Raw genomic sequence first — 22,367 nt, 5'->3', positions numbered from 1 at the left:
ATAATAAATGTATATAGATATTTTTTATATATATTAAAAATTAAGGTACTGCTGAGTCCTCCGTATTTTCATCCTTTTCCAGAGCTCTTTTCCTTCTCCCTCCTCTCACCCTCGACATCTTTTCTACCAGTTTCGCTCCTGCCACAAAACCCTTGTTATGAAAATGGCTATGGTGGGGCTCCTTGGCCCTATGGGGGTTAGCGGTGGGCCATCTTGGTTCCTAATTTGGGGGGAATTGCTGTGGTTTGGGGCCTCCGACTGTTGACCGTTGGGAAGCCATTTTGTCTCAGAAGCTTCCGGCAGCCGTGACTGCGCGGAAGAACGCCAAAATATGCGTTAAACGTGGGGTTTTTTTGAGGGTGTGTATTGCTGCGCTCTCTAAATACACTTAACGAAGGATTAAACCCAATTATTCCCTCAGAGTGTTGGCCACCGAGCGAAATGGCTGCACTTTCTTAGTTCTGCATGATGGACAAAATGGCCGCCGCTCTGTTTTTGGATGGCAGCCATTTTTCTGCTGGCCGGTCCTCTCAGTTAAATCAGTAAACCCTTCTTCCCGGTTTTAGAAAGCGCAGAATCTGTGGCAACCGTCCAAAACGGCTTCAGGGGTTGAAGCGTCCCCGTTCTCCCCCCTTACTACTTTTGACTTTTGTGTGGCAATAGCTTGCCATCTCTCTCTTTGACTTGCAAGCAGCTTTTGTTAAAAAAAATGGCAGACAAAAGGCTTCTTTTGGGCATGGCGGCTGTTCTGATTCCCTCGCAGAGGAAACGGTCGCGGCGGCTGTGAAAAACGCAGCTTGTCAGTCTTAATTGTCTCATCCTGCCATCCCTCTTTTATTCCCTCTCTCTCTCTTCTAAATAGGATCTACTCTGACCCTGTTCGTCCTTTAGTGTACAGTTGTTTTAATCTGTTATAATAGTGGCACACATTGCACTAAGATGATGATAGAAAAGAAATTTAAACAAAACAAAACCACTGGTTCTGCCATAGTTGAGGGGGAAATATTGACTGAACCCAATAATGCCTCTTTAGTCACTTTAATTAACCGATGGAGTTTTTTTATTATTATTATTTTTGTTTTCTCTTAGATTCTGGCTTGCCTCATCTCTCACTTCCCGTTTAATATTTGTCGGAAGAACAGAAGCGTTGTTTTAAAACGAAAGCGAACTTTTAATTTTTGGCAATGGGTGTTGTTTTTTTTATATAAAAAAAAACCTCCCTTGCTTCTTGTTTTTCAATAGTTATTAAATTTCACCCCTTTCACCTCTTTTAAGGCTTGCATCAAAGTCGATTATTACGTGTATGAATGGAAGACATAACTTAAAAATTCTTTGGCTTTTTAACTCTTTTATTTTTATCTTTGTTTTTATTTGCAGAATTATTTAATTGCCTGTATCAGATTTACTGTAAAGATGAGAAATAAATAAATAAATAAATAAAAACTTTAAAAACTTTGGTCGCCTTTTGGGTCGGAGTTTTTGACCGTGCATTTAGATACGTTAAACGTTATACGTCAAACGGAGCTGTGGGGAGCATTTTTCCCTGCTCCCTGGAGGCGAAGGAAAATTATCTTTTTTTTCTCAGGGGTTGCTATTATTTTGCATTTACGCAGCTCACAAAAGGCATATATTCCTCCCTTCCTCTCCATTTAGCCTAACAACAGCCCTGCAAGGTCAGTTCGGCCGGGAGGAGGAGCAAGTTGGCTCCGCAAGGTCATGGAATGAGTTCTACAGGATTTGAACTCGGGTCTCTCCAGGGTCCTAGCCTGACACTCCAGCCGCCAAACATCACCTTGCCTCACCTTCCAAGTTGCCCATCCATAGTTGGCAGCAAACTCTGAAGGTCCAAAATGCATTAACCCCGCAATGAGGCCGAGATGCATTTTGCGCTTTTAATTAAAGCGCAGCCTTTGCTTCCTAAATGTGCATCTTTCCTTAGAAATTAGCATATGCGCAGCTCCATATTTTGGCCTTTTCCTGGCCACGAAATTAAAAGATGCCTGCTTCTTGGGAGAAAAGCAATGACAAACCTAGACAGCATCTTTCAAATGATGGATTGATTTTTCTCTTTTTTTGGTGAAAAATCAGACTGGAATCCAGAATATTGCATTGTAGCAGACTGGACTAGAGCTGTAATTCTATGAAATAAGGTCAGCCCTTTTGAATAGGGGGGGGGGCATTGAGGGGGGGGCAAGCAAGAAAAGAGATGGTCCTTTTTCATTGAACGCGTAGCTTTTTAAAAATTTGGCTGAGTTGAAGCCAGAAGTGGCACAATAAATAGCCGCTTGGTAATTTGGGGCTGCCCTTTGAGGGATGGGCATCCCACCCCCTAAATCACTTGGCAGGTCATGGGGGGGGGGAGAGATGTTGGCAGAGGCACCCTGGTTCGCTCTGAGCCAGACCGAATGAATGGCTTTCATTAAGGCCTTGCCTGTAGCCCTTTTTCTTTTCTTTTCAGTGAGCTGACAGGGAGAGGAGGAAAGGGAGGGGGCCACTGGCCTTTCTTGGGCTCCATGATCACTGCAAATGGTGACAGCAGTCACAAAATTTAAAGATGCCTGCTTCTTGGGAGAAAAGCAATGGCAAACCTAGACAGCATCTTAAAAAGCAGAGACATCACCTTGCCGCCAAAGGTCCGTATAGTTAAAGCTGTATGGCCTTAAAGGATTGGTTCAAAATTGGGAAAGGAGTATGACCAGGCTATATATTGTCTCCCTGCTTACTTAACTTACATGCAGAATTCATCCTGGGAAAGGCTGGGCTGGATGAATCCCAAGCTGCAATTAAGATTACCGGAAGAAATATCAACAACCTCAGATATGCAGATGACACAACCTTGATGGCAGAAAGTGAGGAGGAATTAAAGAACCTTTTAATGAGGGTGAAAGAGGAGAGTGCAAAATATGACCTTAAGCTCAACATCAAAAAAAACGAAGATCATGGCCACTGGTCCCATCACCTCCTGGCAAATAGAAGGGGAAGAAATGGAGGCAGTGAGAGATTTTACTTTCTTGGGCTCCATGATCACTGCAGATGGTGACAGCAGCCACGAAATTAAAAGACGCCTGCTTCTTGGGAGAAAAGCAATGACAAACCTAGATAGCATCTTAAAAAGCAGAGGCACCACCTTGCCAACAAAGGTCTGTATAGTAAAAGCTATGGTTTTCCCAGTAGTGATGTATGGAAGTGAGAGCTGGACCATAAAGAAGGCTGATCGCCGAAGAATGGCTGCTTTTGAATTCTGGTGCTGGAGGAGACTCTTGAGAGTCCCATGGACTGCAAGAAGATCCAGCCTCTCCATTCTGAAGGAAATCAGCCCTGAGTGCTCACTGGAAGGACAGATCCTGAAGCTGAGACTCCAATATTTGGCCACCTCATGAGAAGAGAAGACTCCCTGGAAAAGACCCTGATGTTGGGAAAGATGGAGGGCACAAGGAGAAGGGGACGACGGAGGACGAGATGGTGGGACAGTGTTTTCGAAGCTACCAGCATGCGTTTGAGCAACTGCGGGAGGCAGTGGAAGACAGGAGGGCCTGGCGTGCTCTGGTCCAGGGGGCCACAAAGAGCTGGACACAACTAAATGACAACATCAACAGCAGCACCCCTGTTGCCAATGCAAAGCGAGACTGTGACAAACTCTGTGCACCAAAGCAAGTGGAAGGAAGTGTGGGGTTTTTTTGGGGGGACACCCCTCTGCATTTTGCTAAGACAAGGGGATCTTCAGTGTGGGTGCCTTTAGTCATGCTATGCTACCCCCATTGCATGTTCGCAAGGGAGTTTGCATGCAACTGCCCCCCCCCCATATCCACAAATATTGAAAAGAATTGGAAGTACTCAATTATCTAAGGTTCTCCACCCCACCCCCGCTATTTATGGGCTATTATTACCTTAAAAAAGCTCAAATTTGGCTGCCCCCCCAAAAAAATCCTGGTACACTCATGCATGCATATCCGGTGGGTTTTCCACTGGGGGGGGCACAGATATGTCATGAATTGGCACCTGTGGAGTGGGTATGCATGGGTACATGTGTCCTATTATTATTATTTATTTTATTTATTAATAATTCCTCTGGGTTTCCTCCAAAGGAGTCCTATTTAACAACAAAAACAGCAACAACAATAATAATTTTATTATTTATACCCCGCCCTCCCCAGCCAAGGCCGGTCTCAGAGTGGCTTACAAGCAATAATAAAAACAAGATGAATGATTACAACTTAAAAACAAAAATAAAATACAACATTACAATAATGGAACATTAAAATATTAAAATGTAGCCTCATCGCAGGAGGAGAAGGAAAAGAAAGAAAAAAGAAAAAAAAAGGGGGGGGAGAGAGAGGGAGGGAATCAAATTGGCTCCAAGCCAAAGGCCAGGCAGAACAATTCTGTCTTACAGGCCCTGCGGAAAGAAATCAGATCCTGCAGGGCCCTGGTCTCATGAGGCAGAGAGTTCCACCAGGCTGGGGCCAGTGTTGAAAAGGCCCTGGCTCTGGTTGAGGCTAATCTGACTTCCTTAGGGCCCGGGACCACTAGGGTGTTGTTATTTATGGACCTTGAGGCTCTCCGTGGGGCATACCAGGAGAGGCGGTCCCGTAGGTACGAGGGTCCTAGGCCGTGAAGGGCTTTAAAGGTCAAAAGCAGCACCTTAAATCTGACCCAATACTCCACCGGGAGCCAGTGCAGCTTGAAAAGCACTGGGTGAATATGCTCCCATGGCAGAGACCCCGTGAGGAGCCTCGCGGCAGCCTTCTGCACGCGCTGGAGTTTCTGGGACAGCTTCAAGGGCAGCCCCGCATAGAGCGAATTACAGTAGTCATGAGAAAATGAGAAAAGCATCAGTCAGAAAGAGTCACTTTGTAATAATAATAATAAATTAATAATTCCTCTGGGTTTCCCCCAAAGGAGTCCTATTTATTGATGGGAAAAGCATCAGTCATGAAGAGTCACTTTGTAATAATAATAATAATAATAATAGTAATTAATTAAAAAATTATTATTTCTGCCCTGCCCATCTGGCTGGTTTTCTCCAGCCACTCTGGGCGGCTCCCAACAGAACATTAAAAACAGAGTAAAACTTCAAACATTCAAAACTTACCTAAACAGGGCTGCCTTCAGATGTCTTCTAAAAATCAGATAGTTTTTTATTTCCTTGACATCTGATGGGAGGGCGCTCCACAGGGCAGGCGCCACCACCGAGAAGGCCCTGTGCCTGGTTCTCTCGCTAACCCATAGCCAGTTTTTTTTGCGTCTGCATTACTGACCTGAGCACTGCGACAGGAATCTCTGGGCATGAGGCTGGTATCAGCACGATTGCGGATGACAAAGGATGGGCAAAATGAAACTATGAAGGAGCCTTCCTCAGTCTGGTGCCCTGTGGATATTTTGGGCAACATAGCCCATGGCTGAACACGAGGATGTCCACGATTCTGGCGATAAACCTCTGGCTTCTCTCAGGGCAAACCCAGGAGGCTAGAACCTCAGTCTCGTTCTGCTACTGCTAGAGCAATGAAATATATCTCTCTTCCCCAGCACAACTAGCAATAATGAAATGTTCCTGAGAATTCCTGCGTAGGGTGCAGGCTGCAGCTTTTACAATGTACTTCAGGGCTCAAGATTTTCTGGACCAAGAGGGTCGCTGGGCAGAAATTGCTTCCCCCCACCCCAGCGCATCTTGTAGCAGGGAGTACCACAGGCTTCTGGCCCAGCTGACAAGGATAAGGCTAGGTGAAAGTGCATTTGCCCACAGCAGTGACTGAGCTTGGGGGTCCACTGCCCGAGTCAAAACATCCTTAAACCACCTGTTTTTCGCTACTTGTTTTGGATTACAGAGGTGAGGAGGAACATTGGGATCATCGTCAGGCCTCAGGTTTGTCTACCCTGGCTGGCAGTGGCTCTCTGGGCCCGCCTGGCCTTAATCTGCGCACAGAACAGCTGCCCAGGCCATAATTTGTGCTGTGGGGCCTGGTGGCGATGGCAACGCGATGCAGAATCCGCTTGAGGCAGCAGCAACAGCACCTGAGACAGCTCCCCAAAGTGATGCGGTCACCATGGCGACTGGGAGCCGCATCTCTGCAGAAGGGAGGGTTGCCGCGGCGACCAGGAGGGCTTCCCAGTTCATTGCAGAGGGAGCAAAAAATTGTGTGTTTTTCACAAAAGACCTGCAGGTACCGCCCCCCCCCCCCAGTGCCATAAGAACAGAGCCAGTGTTGCATAGTGGTTAGAGCGCTGGACTAGGGTTCAAATCCTTACTCGGCCACAAAGCTCATTGGGTGTGGCAAGGCAAAACGACCTCCTTGCACACCTAACCTCCCCTTCCTGGGGTCAATAGGAGGCACCCCCCCAGCTGCCGGCACCCATTTCCATCCTGGGAAAACAGGCGCTGTGGTCTGTAGCTGCTAGCTTTCTTGCAGCGGGGTTATCCGACGGTCTCATCTACCTGCATCCATCGCTTTCAGCACTGTAGTGGACGCTTTTGTGGAAGGGGGGAGGCGGAGAGAATATATCTTTCGCCAGCCTCCTGTCGCTTTCCCCTAGTAACCTATATTTGCACACACCCCTTCGGCTATATTAATTTATCTTCTCTCTCCCCCGATCATTGGTCTTTTGCTCATCTCCCCCTCTGCCTCTCAAGGCCGGATCATCCTTAATCCTTTCCCCACCCCGCCAGCCAGTCTTGCATCAGCTGCTGCCGCAACGAGACAGATTGTATTCCTCTAATCTCCATGAGTAACGCAGTAGCTCCATCCCGGGTCTCCAGCACGATCAGCTTCTGGAAGGCACTCTCTGCAGCCCCAGCAAACCCGATTTGCAGGGTTCGGCGTGTGAGCAGCTAGACATTATTTAGGCATGGATCTGCAAGCCCCTCTGCAAAGCACTATCTGCTTAAAAACATCATACATATGCAGACACATGCCAACAGCGGTGAGCCCGCAATAAATCTCACTGTGCCAGTTTGAGTTAACTCTTTATTTTTTCACCTTCGCCAAATCAAGCAGTTGGTCCCTTACCTTTCCCGCCCTGATCTGGCCGCAGTGATCCATGCAACGGTCACCTCCAGGCTTGACTACTATAATGCGCTCTATGCGGGGCTGCCCTTGAAGCTGTCCCAGAAACCCCAGCGGATGCAGAATGCTGCGAGGCTCCTCACGGGATCTCTGCCATGGGAGCATATTCACCCAGTGCTTTTCCAGCTGCACTGGCTCCCGGTGGAGTACAGGGTCAGATTTAAGGTGCTGGTTTTGACCTTTCAAGCCCTTCACGGCCTAGGACCCTCGGACCTATGGGACCGCCTCTCCTGGTATGCCCTACGGAGGACCTTAAGGTCCATAAATGGCAACACCCTAGAGGTCCCGGGCCCTAAGGAGGTCAGATTAGCCTCGACCAGGGCCAGGGCCTTCTCAGTGATGGCTCCGACCTGGTGGAACGTCCTGTCTCATGAGACCAGGGCCCTGCAGGATTTAACTTTGTTCCGCAGGGCCTGTAAGACAAAGTTGTTCCACCTGGCCTTCGGCTTGGAATCAATTTGATTCCCTCCCCCTCTTTCTTTTTCCCTTTCTCCTCCTGTGACGGAACTCGTATTTGGGGACTTCCCTGGCTTTTTTCTGGCCCATGGCTTTTTTCTGGCCCATGGCTTTTTTCTAGCCCCAAAAAGTTTTTGATTTGAGTTTCCATTGAAACGAGGCTGTATTTGAATGTTTTAATGTTTTATTTTAATCTTGTTTTTAAGTTGTATTTCAATCAATTTGTTTTATATCGGGTGTTAGCTGCCCTGAGCCCGGTCTTGGCTGGAGAGGGTGAGGCATAAATAAATTATTATTATTATTATTATTATTATTATTATTATTATTATTATTATTATTATCAAGAACAGGATCGGCACAGATTTGATGGGCAGTCAGGCCTAATGAGCGCAAGAACTTGCCCCCAACCCATGGATCAGTTGCCAATATTATAAGTCGCTGCCTCCCCACAGCCATCTCAGTCCCCTCCTCTCCAGGGTTTCCCCAAGCATTCAGAGACTGCGCATGCCCGCAGCCAACCTCTCCTCCGCCCTTTTCATGCCTCTTCTGGTTCTGGGAGACCAGAGGGGAAAGGAGTTGGTCGCAGCAGGAGGGGGAGATACTCGCGACTCTTCCCCAGCCGAACTCCTCTCTGCCTCCCTCATCTCCTGCTTCGTTCTTCTGCCTCCAATTCTGGACTTCTCTCCAACACAAACTCTCCCGAACCCTGTGACCTCTTCGGCTTTCGACGTCTCCCCAGACTTTTCCCTCTGACTGCTCATCGCCATCCATGTCTTCGGCTATCTGAAGGCAGCTATCCTCTCCCCACTTAGGTGTTGTTGTTGTTTAGTCATTTAGTCATGTCCGACTCTTCGTGACCCCGTGGACCAGAGCACGCCAGGCACTCCTGTCTTCCACTGCCTCCCGCAGTTTGGTCAGACAAATGTTCGTAGCTTTGAGAACACTGTTCAACCATCTTGTCCTCTGTCGTCCCCTTCTCCTTCTGCCCTCCATCTTTCCCAACATCAGGGTCTTTCCCAGGGAGTCTTCTCTTCTCATGAGGTGGCCAAAGTACTGGAGCCTCAGCTTCAGGATCTGTCCTTCCAGTGAGCACTCAGGGCTGATTTCCTTCAGAATGGAGAGGTTTGATCTTCTTGCAGTCCATGGGACTCTCAAGAGTCTTCTCCAGCACCAGAATTCAAAAGTATCCATTCTTCGACGATCAGCCTTCTTGATGGTCCAGCTCTCACTTCCATACATCACTACTGGGAAAACCATGGCTTTAACTATACAGACCTTTGTTGGCAAGGTGATGTCTCTACTTTTTAAGATGCTGTCTAGGTTTGTCACTTATGTAGGATCCTGCTTAGGTAGGATTTGCCGTATTTCGCAAAGTGAAAACCTCAACGCAACCGTTGCGGAGCTTTTCTTCGCAAAGCTGTTGAGTTTCTTTCAGTTTTTACGTAAAATCAGCAAAAACGACACTGACATTTAGCCAGCTTCACAGATGTTCAGCCAACTTCCGCATGAACACTGCTTCCAACTGCAGTATTCCGGATTATGTCTGAAATTCCAGACGTATGCCAGCTCTTCTGTGTCTCCTCTGCTCCAGGTTCAAGACACCCCCAACCCTCTTCCAGGATATTCCATTACACCCCCTGTTTTCTATTTCCCCCTCTCTTCCTGCATTGGCAACAGACCGCATTCTGCGCATGCTCAGCGCTCCTTTGGCCGGCTGAGGTTTCTCCCCCCCCCCTTTTCCTTTTTTAAAATTTTTGCATTGATTTTATTGCATATTACAACAGATCACAACACAGAAAAAAGACTAAAAACAAAGAATAAGAGACAATGCATATATTAACAAACATTAAACAAAAATGGCCTTCCTTTCATTCATTTTTATTACTATAATTTTAATTGTTGTGTCATTGACATTACTTTGCCTTTATTTCTCTCATTTCTATTTCCCCCTACACTTTCCCCAAAAGTGGCCGGCTGGGGTTTCATTAGGACGCAATGAGAGACCTGGATCTGACCAACGGCCCACCTTTGTAGAGGGTTGGACAGGACCTTCCAACTCTACAACTCCACGAAACATTGGTTGGTGGCCTCCTGTGGCAGGGAGTTCCACAGTCGAACTCCGCACTGTGCGAAAATGAGCTTTCTTTTACCTGCCCTGAATTTCCCAAACTTCCGGCTTTGCCGGGTGCCCCCTTCCAAAACTGTGCCATTCTACAATCCTAGGATGCGGGCGAGCTGGCGGGCGGGCGGGCATGCCCCCCACCCACTGTGCGCTGCAACATTTTGTTGCAGGCCTGGCTCGCCTGCAACCTTCCAGATTGTGAGAGAGACAGGCAGCTTGTGTGTGTGTGTGTGTGTGTGTGTGTGTGTTTGTGTGTGTGTGTTTTAATGCGGCTTGCGCTTTACCAACCAGCCTCCCCGCCTGCCCGCAGCTTATATTCCCCAGGGGCTTTCAGGCTGCATTTTGTCTGACTGCCCAGCTGGCCCCTTGCCACCCTCTGCTTCTCAGCCGCGTTGCTGCTTGATGCCAGACTGGGGGAAAGAGAAGGCAGAGAAGAGGAGGAGGAGGAGGGGGAAAAGCTCTCTTTTTGCTGCGGCCTCACATGCCCTCGGCTCTGCGGAGTCATGAAATGCATTTCGGCTTGGCGCTGTGCCCTGCTGCTAGTCTCCCGTTGCCACGTCCGTCCGCCCAAATCTCTGCCACCAACATCCCTCCTGCATCAGACACCCCCCCTCTCCTTCGCAGTCAAAACTCCGGCCCCACCCAACGCGGCAAAAACAAATAAATTAAAAAATCCCCTGCCAGAGGCAGATCGATGCCAACATAAAGCGTTCTCGTTCATGAACAATTACCCAATCGATTGGCTAGCATGAGTCGCTAGCGGCTATGGAGCCCAGCCTGGTGGGGAGGGGGTCGTCTTCTGGGGGCCTGGACAGATTCATGGGGGAGAATATGGTCCTTCAGAGAGCCTAAGCCACATAGGGATTTGTAGGTCACAACCAGCGCTTAAAATTGTGCCCAGATTTATTCTTAGGCGACCCCTCGTAGCCGAGTAAGATTGTCTTCCATAAACATGGTTTTAACTATGAGTCCGTAAGTGACTGTGGAGGCCAATTCTGGATCCACACGTCCTTCCACAGTGGGGACATTGTTTTCCGGGCGGGAGTTGATCACGGTGTGGATTTGCCAAGCGTGCCTTCCTCTTAGCACGTTTCTCCCTTGCGTCCTGAGTTCGAGTGTCTTCAAAGCCCATGACACCTTTGGTCAAGGCTGTTCTCCAACTGGAGCACTCGCAGGCCAGTGTTTCCCAGTTGTCAGTGCTTATACTACATTTTTTAAAGATTTGCCTTGATAGAGTCTTTGAACCTCTTTTGTGGACCACCAGCATTACGCTTTCCATTTTTAAGTTTGGAATAGAGTAGTTGCTTTGGAAGACGACAATCAGGCATCCGCACAACATGACCAGTCCAACGAAGTTGACGTTGAAGAATCATCGCTTCGACACTGGTGATCTTTGCTTCTTCCAGTACACTGGTATTAGTTCGCCTGTCTTCCCAAGTGATGTGTAGAATTTTTCAGAGACACCGCTGATGGAATCTTTCGTGGAGTTGGAGATGGCATTAATAATAATAATAATAATAATAATAATAATAATAATAATAATAATAATTTATTTGTATCCCGCCCTCCCCGGCCAAGAACGGCTAACATCATAAAAACAACACAATATGCATAAAAACAGACATCAATTAATTAAAATACATCTTGAAATTAATTCAGATAAGTTAAAAGCTTGTGAGTGGTCCATACCTCAATGGAGGGGAGCGGTTATGGGTTGCAGGGCAATGGATCCCGAGAAGAGGTTTAGGGGGCACCCTAGGTAGGGCTGGGGGAAATCACCTGTCTCAAAACTGCCGAGCCACCCCTAGCCTGTGTAGACCTTGCTAAAACTCAAAACTAATTCCTCTGGGTTTCTCCCTGAAGGAGGAGTCCTATTTCACGATAAGAAAAGCATCAGCTGTGAAAAGTCACTTTGTAATACTACTAATAATAATTTGTTATTTACACCCCGCCCATCCGGCTGGGTTTCCCCAGCCACTCTGGGCAGATCCCAACAAAATATTAAAAATACAATAAAACATCAGACGTTAAAAACTTCCCTAAACAGGGCTGCCTTCAGATGTCTTCTAAAAGTCAGATAGTTGTTTATTTCCTTGACATCTGGTGGGAGGGTGTTCCACAGGGCAGGTGCCACCACCGAGAAGGCCCTCTGCCTGGTTCCCTGTAACTTGGCTTCTTGCAGCGAGGGAACTGTCAGAAGGCCCTCGGAGCTGGACCTCAGTGTCCGGGCTGAACGATGGGGGTGGAGACGCTTCTTCAGGTCTACTGGGCCTTTGAGGCCGTTTAGGGCTTTCAAGGTCAGCACCAACACTTTGAATTGTGCTCGGAATTGTCCTGGGAGCCAGTGTAGGTCTTTCAAGACCAGTGTTATATGGTCTCGGCGGCTGCTCCCAGTCCCCAGTCTAGTTGCCGCATTCTGGATTAGTTGCAGTTTCCGGGTCACCTTCAAAGGTAGCCCCACGTAGAGCGCATTGCAGCAGTCCAAGCGGAAGATAACCAGAGCATGCGCCACTCTGGTGAGTAAAGGAAGAAAGACTGTGGGTGTCTGAGTGTGCAGGGGGAATGGGCATTGTGTTAAGGCTGAAGTAAAAGCTGCAACAAAATGTTGCAGCATGCGATGAGGTGATTATTGTCAGCCAGCCCTTGCTTTGTCCTGGATATCCAGTCCTCCCCGCCCCCCGGCTTTCCAATAATCAGTACAGTGGTACCTCGGGTTACATACGCTTCAGGTTACAGACTCCGCTAACCCAGAAATAGTACCTCAGGTTAAGAACTTTGCTTCAGGATGAGAACAGAAATTGGGAGGTCTCATTAGCTAAAGTGGTGGTTAAGAATAGACCTCCAGAACAAATTTAGTTCTTAACCTGAGGTACCACTGTACTTGGCATTCAGTGAAGCTGAACACTGCAGGGTTCTGGCCAGACAAAAAGATAAAGTCCTTTTTCACGCAGCCCAGAGTTAGGGTCTTATTCTGTTCCCGCTGAGCATGCTCAGCCCTCGCTAAATATTTCCTGTGCTTCTGTAAATCTTGGAGTGCCGTCCTCCCCGGTACCTTGCCTGTACAGGGATGGCACCCTTTGCACCACGTAAATGAAAATAAAATCCTTGCAGAATCAGTCTCTTTCTCTCTCTCTCTCCTGGCACCTGGCCCAGGAACCGCCAGGCTTTTGTGAATGGAAGGAGCAAGACCGCTCGGGGAGGGGGGGGTTGTGGCTGGGGGTGTCGTCAAGGCTTTCAGCACAGAATGTTCCCAACTCTTTCACCGGAGAAACAGTATGGCTATCACCGGTGTCGCCTCTCCTGCTCCGATGCTAACCAACAGGCTGAAATTCACCTGGTGGAGCTTACACTCATTGCTGCTGCTGTGTTATAAGCAGCGCCTGTGCTATAGATGCCTGCCCTGCTGCTCCTCAAGGTATTGAGTCATATTACCGCAGAGCCTAGGACTTGCCGATCAGAAGGTCGGTGGTTCGAATCCCCGCGCCGGGGTGAGCTCCCGTCGCTCGGTCCCTGCTCCTGCCAACCTAGCAGTTCGAAAGCACCTCAAAGTGCAAGTAGATAAATAGGTACCACTCCGGCAGGAAGGTAAACGGCGTTTCCGTGTGCTGCTCTGGTTCGCCAGAAGTGGCTTAGTCCTGCTGGCCACATGACCTGGAAGCTGTACACCGGCTCCCTCGGCCAGAGTCGGCCACGACTGGACCTAATGGTCAGGGGTCCCTTTACCTTTACCTTTAAGTCGGCGCGAGATTTTGGGGATTCAATTCTGACAGAAAGCGAGAAGTATTACCAGAGGAACGTCTGTCTGCTGTCCAAAATGAATTCCGCTGAAGATTTTGGACGATGGCAATGTTGATGCGTTGTCAAAATAAATGGTATTACGCTTATCTTGCCGGCTCAAATAATAATTGCAGCTCAACCCAAAACAGCTGGAAATCGTACACCGAGCCCTTGGCGCCACTCATTCTGGTATAGAGCAATAATGGAGAAAATCACACATAATTTGAGATCATGACTAGATAATAATTTGACAAGACAATAATTCTCTCTTTATACGATTGGACATTCCTTTATATTTGTATTGTTGATATGTGCACTATTCTATTATCCTAATACTATGTTTGTGGGTTGCTAAGTTACAAAAAAACCAAATGGCCGTGGCCTTATAGATTGATTATTGATTATTTCTTAAGCAACAGAACCATCATTTTCAGACTGCCCTCCTCACAAGCCGGGCAAACGTGAAACTACATTTGACGATCAGAAATGCCAATATTATTCCCTGGGACATTTGTTCTATGAACCCATGAGCAACTGTTTCACATTTTCGCTTTTCCAGAAGGATAGCTCAGTTAGTAGAGCACAAAATTTCCTCCATTTCAGGGGGTTAGACTAGATGACCCACGTCGCCCCTTGCAACCTGATGCTACGATCTCTTAATTTCCACCTGTTATAACTGTTCTCTGCTGTGCTTTTTTTCGGGGGGGGGGCGACGCAGGGGGACGCATACCCCCAAACATTTGTGAATCTAAGTTTGGCCTCATTGAGCAAACTTTTTCAGCAGGAGGCCGGTCCACTGTCCCTCAGACCTTGTCGGGGGCCAGACTATATTTTGCGGGGGGGAAATGAACGAATTCTCAAGCCCCACAAATAACCCAGAGATGTGTTCATTTAAAAACGCCAGGCAGGCCCCACAAATAACCCAGAGATGCATTTTAAATAAAAGGACACATTCTACTCATGTAAAAACACGCTGATTCCCAGAATGTCTGTGGGCCGGATTGAGAAGGCGATTGGACCGGATCCGGCCCCGGGGCCTTAGTTTGCCTACCCATGTCACTGAGGGTCAGTATTTCAATATGAGCAGGAAAATGAAAGTACTCTTAAACATTTTTTTTGGGGGGGGGAGCACTGATTCTGTGCGTTATTAAATGAAATAAAAAAATCTCTGCAAAAAGGTGTTGCAGGAATTTATGTATAGGTTGGGGGGGGGGCTTCTCCTCCATCAGATATCATGCACGTGCACCCCACTATCAAAACCAGCACTAGCGCTTTTGTGATTTGTCCCCACAAAACACTTCATCGCAGTTTCTTTCTATCTATTCAAAGGGCCTCTGCTGCAGAATACCAAATGTAAGAATTCACTGATCAATGGATCTCTGTACTGGCTCACTGGGAAAACTTCAGAAATTCATATAGAAATGTGAGCTCAGATCCTCAGCAGCTCCTCTGCCTGAGAGATAATCCCTGGCCTCCTGATACCTGAGTGCCAGACAGGTAGCCATTCCAGAAAGAACAAACCCAGATGAAGACAAAAGGGTGTGATTAACGTGGCTGGGAAACAGGGAAATGTAAAGATCTTTTTTTGTTACACTTGAGGGGTGTTTGGTGGAGGGCAAGGGGAACCATGGGGCAGGGTCCAGGATGCTCAGATTACTGCCGCCAGACCTCCCCTTTCATGATGTAACTGTGATGTATGAGTGATGTAGTTTGGGGGTGTAACATGGGGATCAGCAGCTAATAAAAGTTTGGGTTCTCTTTTGTTTGGGGCTTCCATCTTGTTCCACCTGGTGGCAGGTGGGAGTCCTGTCATGACAGTCTTCAGTAAAGACCAAGCCTACTGGCTGCTGTTTTGCTCTGGTATTCCTGGCTGGTGTCCTTGTTTTTCGTCCAAAGGAGCCCTCAGATTTCTCCAGTAACAAAGGCAAACCCACAGGGGCACATCATGGCTGCACATGGCTCCACCACGCATGTCCCCAAACCCCCACCCTACCCCCAAAAAAAGACCCCACCCAAAATGTCTCTCTGCCCGTGCAGCCTCCCCAACTTCCAGGGCTGAAAGCGTTAACCCCGACTAATCCTTCTACAAGGACAGAGGAAGAGCAGCGGCTTATGGGATTTTCCTTGGGGTGGGGTGGGATTATCTGGCCTTTGTGGAGGGAGGGGGGGGCTTTAGACAGCATCTCTCAAGCGCCCCCCCTTCCCACTGGCCTGTGGTCTCTGCAAAGAGAGGCACCATACTGTATTTATAGCAGGACTATAAATACTCCCATTGCCTCCTGCTATCGTCTGTTTTCTCCAGTGTAGCCTGGGCGGTGGGTGTTTTTGTTTTTTCCGGGGGGGGGGGGCAATGAGAAGATCCGAGGCACAACTTTGGGGGGATGGGGAGAGGGGCAAATTGGCCAGAAAGCAAATTGTTGTTGTTGAGTCGTTTAGTCATGTCCGCCTCTTCGTGACCCCCTGGACCAGAGCACACCAGGCACTCCTGTCTTCCACTGCCCCCCGCAGTTTGGTCAAACTCACTTTCGTAGCTTTGAGAACACTGTCCCACCATCTTGTCCTCTGTCATCCCCTTCTCCTTGTGCCCTCCATCTTTCCCAACATCAGGGTCTTTTCCAGGGAGTCTTCTTTCTCATGAGGTGGCCAAAGTCTTGGAGCCTCAGCTTCAGGATCTGTCCTTCCAGTGAGCACTCAGGGCTGATTTCCTTCCGAATGGAGAGGTTTGATCTTCTTGCAGTCCATGGGACTCTCAAGAGTCTCCTCCAGAACCAGAATTCAAAAGCATCCATTCTTGGGCGATCAGCCTTCTTTATGGTCCAGCTCTCACTTCCATACATCACTACTAGGAAATCCATAGCTTTAACTATACAGACGTTTGTTGGCAAGGTGATGTCTCTACTTTTTAAGATGCTGTCTAGGTTTGTCATTGCTTTCCTCCCAAGAAGCAGGCGTCTTTTAATTTCGTGGCTGCTGTCACCATCTGCAGTGATCATGGAGCCCAAGAAAGTAAAATCTCTCACTGCCTCCATTTCTTCCCCTTCTATTTGCCAGGAGGTGATGGGCCCAGTGGCCATGATCTTAGTTTTTTTGACGTTGAGCTTCAGACCATATTTTGCGCTCTCCTCTTTCACCCTCATTAAAGCTCTGATATCATTTTAAACCTGTTCCTATTTTATCTTTTTGCTAAAAAAGAATAATGCTCTTTTAACTGTTTTCACCTTAGTTTCCCTCCCTGTTGCAAACCCACAGAACTGTGTATTAATATTAAGCTGTACAGAAATGCTTTTGAATGCGTAAACCAGCCCCACAGGCAACCTTAGAGTAAGGGGAGAGGGGTCTGAATTGTGTAGGGCCTGTTTGCTTTTTTAAAAGTTGGGTGTGTGTCTGTGTGTTACAAAGCGTTGTGGTCCTTGGTGTGACAGGGTGGTTAGAGTGCCTTGCTAGGACCTGGGAGAGACCTGGGTTCGAATGTCCCACTTGACAGTCGCTGCCTCTCTCAGAGCAACCCGCTATTTAGGGATTTAAATGCAACTTTGAACACCTTGGAGAAAAAGATGGGCTTTAACTGCAGTAAAACACACAAAACCGCAATATTTAGGGATCCTCCAGACTCTTTTTGTATTTGCATTTTGCACCGATAATAACAACATTAAATAAGATGTCTTCAGAAGACACCTGAAGGCAGCCCTGTTTAGGGAAGCTTTAAATGTTTAACAGACCACTGTATTTTAATACTTTGTTGGAAGCCGCCCAGAGTGGCTGGGGAGACTCAGCCAGATGGGCGGGGTATAAATTATTATTATTATTATTATTATTATTATTATTATTATTATAATAAAAAATAAGACCACTCGCGTGCAAAATGGCCTTTTCTGACATGATATTGCTTATTTATCGCACCATAGCTTAGCTCTTGGGAACAAAGCTTGTTCTTATCTCCCCAAGCGACTCCAAACTTTAGCAAACTGCAGAAATTATATATATAGGGAAGTTTTATGATGTTCTTATATATGTTGGAAGCTGCCCAGCCAGATGGGCAGGGGTACGAATTGTTGTTGTTGGTTATTATTTCCCTCCAAAAAGCTCGACACAACAACCTTGCAAGGCGGGCCGAGCGTGCGAGAAACAGAACGAGACGAGGCGGAATAAAATGAAAACCAGGCTCGTTTTCCTCCTGTCCCTGCAAAAGCGGCCTCTCCATCAGGGCTACTTCAAGGTCGAAGGAAGGGCAGGGTGCCAGACTGCTCTTTGCAGAAGGAACTTGGCAGCGCCCACCGACTAGGGGATGTGGAAGAACGGGACGATTCGGGTGACAGGAGGAAAACCTGGGCTCCGTTCCCTTTCCTCCATCCCCCGCTTCCCCCCCCCAATGTGGAGACGTCACCCCGCCATCGCCAACCTAGAGCCCTCCTGGTGCTTTGGGCTACAGCTCCCAGCCAGCGTGGCCTAGTGGTTAGCGCAGGGGGGTCAGCAAACTATTTCAACAGAGGGCCGGTCCACTGTCCCTCAGACCTTGTGGGGGGCCGGACTATATTTTGGGGAAGGAATGAACAAATTCCTGTGCCCCACAAATCACCCAGAGATGCATTTTAAATAAAAGCACACATTCTACTCATGTAAAAACACCAGGCAGGCCCCACAAGTAACCCAGGGATGAATTTCAAATAAAAGGACATATTTTATTCATGTAAAAACACAGATTCCTGGACTGTCTGTGGGCTGGATTTAGAAGGCGATTGGGCCGGATCTGGCCCCCCCGGGCCTTAGTTAGCCTACCCATGGTAGAGGGCTGGACTGGGACCTGGATTCGAATCCTGACTCGGCTACCGTCTCTCGGCCTGTGTCGGAGACAGAAGAGCCCAGGGTTCGAATCCTCCCTCTGCCGCCCTGAAGCAAGCTCACTGGCCTGCTGCCTCTCAACCCAGCCTACTTTGCAAGGTTGTTGTGACGGTTAAATTAGGGGGGGAGAACCGTGAGCTCCCCCTGCCTCAAACTCCTTGCAGGGGAAAAAAGACAGCGAAGAATATCTGGAGGGTGCCAGGTTGCCCGGTGCAGAAGACGTGTGTGGGGTCTGCTTTGCACAGAGCTTTCATATAAAGGAGGTTGTGTGGTGTTTTGGCTCAGCCCCCCCCCCTTCATAGAAGGGAAAAAAACCCAATTTCTTGAGGGTGGGGGACTCTCAATACTTCTTTATGGCGGGGGAGCAGGGATTTAGCAGCAGCAAAGGCAAGCTGTGTCCTCCACTTCCATTCACCCCACGTCTCCCCCCCTTTTTTTACAATCCTGCATCTCCCATTCATAAGAGCTCTATTTTTGCTTTTGAATGGATGCAGCTAAAATGGTCCCCGGAGGTGGATTTCTGCCTTGTGCGGCGCTGCCCCCTCCTGGCGCAGCGCAGGAACGGCAACGCTCGCCTGGGCAACTGTTCAGCGGCCAAGGATCCAGCCTTGCAAGGCTGTTGTTGCGGCCAAATCGCCACCCTAAAAAAAAAACAGCTGATGGGCTGGATGGAGCAGGGGGAGGGGACCCGAACCAGCAGATTCAAAGGGCAAGAAATGATATTCTGACGAAAGATGGGCTTTCCTGCCTTGGGAGATTTTTAAAGAGGTCAGATGGAAATCTCAGTCCAGGGTTTGCTTGCTGCGACACAGGCATGGCAGGGGGTTGGACTAGATGACCCTAGGGGGTCTCTTAAAAGGTTACCTCATGAGAAGAGAAGACTCCCTGGAAAAGACCCTGATGTTGGGAAAGATGGAGGGCACAAGGAGAAGGGGGCGACGGAGGACGAGATGGAGGGACAGTCTTCTCGAAGCTACCAGCATGAGTTTGACCAAAATGCGGGAGGCAGTGGAAGACAAGAGGGCCTGGCGTGCTCTGGTCCAGGGGGTCACAAAGAGGTGGACACGACTAAACGACAACGACCGTTAGCTCCAGTCATGGCCGACTCTGGGGTTGCAGCACTCATCTCCCTTTATTGGCCGAGGGAGCCGGCGTCCAGCTTCTGGCTCATGTGGCCAGCAGGACTAAGCCGCTTCTGGCGAACCAGAGCAGCGCACAGAAACACCTTCCCGCCAGAGCGGTACCTATTGATCTACTTGCACTTGGCATGCTTTCGAACTGCTAGGTTGGCAGGAGCAGGGACCGAGCAACGGGAGCTCACTCCGTTGCAGGGATTCGAACCGCCAACCTTCTGATCGGCAAGCCCTAGGCTCTGTGGTTTAACCCACTCCCATCTCGTGCGGGGGCTCAATTGGTGCCAGCGTCTTCCATCAAGAGCTTGGCTGTAACCTTCAACGCCTCCCTTTCTATGGAGGCGCAGATTGCAGCCACAGCAAAGGTGGCATATGACAATAAAGATATTATTATTATTATTATTATTATTATTATTCCATCTCCGCCATATCAAGCAGTTACCTTTCTCGCCCTGACCTGGCCAGAGTGATCCATGCGACGGTCACCTCCGGACTTGATTACTATAATTCTCTCTACACGGGGCTGCCCTTGAAGCTCACCCAGAAACTCCAGTGAGTGCAGAATGCTGCAGCGAGGTTCCTTACGGGGTCCTAATGGCCAGGGGTCCCTTTACCTTTAAGAGATGGGGGTCCCCCCCCATTCCATATTGTCCCGACCCAGCCAGGGGACCTCTGTCTTTGAATCATAGAATCCTAGGGTTGGAAGAGACCACCAGGGCCATCGAGTCCAACCCCCTGCCAAGCAGGAAACACCATCGGAGCACTCCTGACATATGGTTGTCAAGCCTCTGCTTAAAGACCTCCAAAGAAGGAGACTCCACCACACTCCTTGGCAGCAAATTCCACTGTCGAACAGCTCTTACTGTCAGGAAGTTCTTCCTAATGTTTAGGTGGAATCTTCTTTCTTGTAGTTTGGATCCATTGCTCCGTGTCTGCTTCTCTGGAGCAGCAGAAAACAACCTTTCTCCCTCCTCTATGTGACATCCTTTTATATATTTGAACATGGCTATCATATCACCCCTTAACCTCCTCTTCTCCAGGCTAAACATGCCCAGCTCCCTTAGCCGTTCCTCATAAGGCATCGTTTCCAGGCCTTTGACCATTTTGGTTGCCCTCCTCTGGACACGTTCCAGTTTGCCAGTGTCCTTCTTGAACTGTGGTGCCCAGAACTGGACACAGTACTCCAGGTGAGGTCTGACCAGAGCAGAATACAGTGGCACTATTACTTCCCTTGATCTAGATGCTATACTCCTATGGATGCAGCCCAGAATTGCATTGGCTTTTTTAGTTGCCGCGTCACACTGTTGGCTCATGTCAAGTTTGTGGTCAACCAAGACTCCTAGATCCTTTTCACATGTACTGCTCTCAAGCCAGGTGTCACCCATCTTGTATTTGTGCCTCTCACTTTTTTTGCCCAAGTGCAATACTTTACATTTCTCCCTGTTAAAATTCATCTTGTTTGTTTTGGCCCAGTTCTCTAATCTGTCAAGGTCGTTTTGAAGTGTGATCCTGTCTTCTGGGGTGTTGGCCACCCCTCCCAGTTTGGTGTCATCTGCAAATTTGATCAGGATGCCCTTGAATCCATCATCCAAGTCGTTGATAAAGATGTTGAATAAGACCGGGCCCAAGACAGAACCCTGTGGCACCCCACTAGTCACTCTTCTCCAGGATGAAGAGGAACCATTGATGAGCACCCTTTGGGTTCGGTCAGTCAGCCAGTTACAAATCCACTGAGTGGTAGCATAGTCAAGACCGCATTTTACCAGCTTCTTTACAAGAATATCATGGGGCACTTTGTCAAATGCCTTGCTGAAATCAAGGTAGGCTACATCCACTGCATTCCCTTTATCTACCAGGCTTGTAATTCTGTCAAAAAACGAGAGGATTGAACTTCAACCGGCTCCCACTTCACCATCCAGCCACAGCTTCCAAGCACCTGGTCAGTGTGTCCGGGGCAGAGTCAGAGCGGCCGTCCATCAACAGATAAAGCTGGGTGTCATCGGCATATTGGTGACAACCCAGCCCAAAGCTCCCGACAATCTGGGCCAGAGGGTGCATAAAGATATTAAAAAGCATCGGGGAAAGGATTGCGCCCTGTGGGACTCCACACACGAAGGAGTGGTGCGCCACCCTGTCCCAGGGATCTTCAGGTGAAGGGCAGCCGAACCGTGTGGCCCCCCCCCCCTTGAGCTTGGGAGGGAAGGTGGGATATAAAAAAGGTAGAGGAGACTACATTGTGGGGCTGCCCCCTTCCACCAGACATGCACCCAACACCTTCATCGCCCAGATTTCAGAGGACTCTGAAGACGCACCTCTCTCGATGCCCCAGGTGTTTGTTTTTGGGGACCCACCTTAATTTCTGCGGCTGGAAGTTGTTTGACATTGCATTACTTAAAAAAAAAAACAAGCCAGAATGAAAAAGTTGTGATGGCCTGGGAATCTGATTCAGAGGCTGAACCTGAGGGATCCCAGCCTGCACAGGAGTCCCTGCCTCCAGAACCAGCTGAGCCGGGGCTTGAGCCTGAAGGGTCCTCACCTGTGCTGGATCCTCAGGTACAGGCACCAGCTGAGTCTGCTCTGGCTCCTGAGGTGATGGAGGACCCGTTGCCTGCAGGTGCTCCACTCTCAGCCCCGTCAGGGGAAGCGGAGGTTGCCTCTGGGTCCGGTAACCCTCCAGCCTCTCCTGAGCTGCAGAGGCTCAGGGCAGAGAGGCGGAGGGAACTAAGTTCCCGCAGGAGGAGTGCTCGCCTCCAGGCCAGAAGAGGCGAGTCACCTGAGGATCGGGGCCACCCTATGCCTCGGGGCAGATAAAAGCCAGCCAGCCCCAGTCCCAGGTTGCGGGAGCAACATCGTTGGTAGCCTGTTCTTGCTGGCACCTTGTCCTGCTTTCTGCCAGAACCTCCCAGGTTTGGACCCCTGCCTTGGACCCAGCTTCAGCCTCGGACCGGACACGGACCACGCCGCATGGTAACCCCCCCC

Source organism: Podarcis gaigeae (assembly GCF_964106915.1).
Source record: "Podarcis gaigeae genome assembly, chromosome: 13".
Lineage (NCBI taxonomy): Eukaryota > Metazoa > Chordata > Lepidosauria > Squamata > Lacertidae > Podarcis > Podarcis gaigeae.
The sequence above is the reverse complement of the archived record's forward strand: the minus strand, read 5'-3'. Positions refer to the sequence as shown.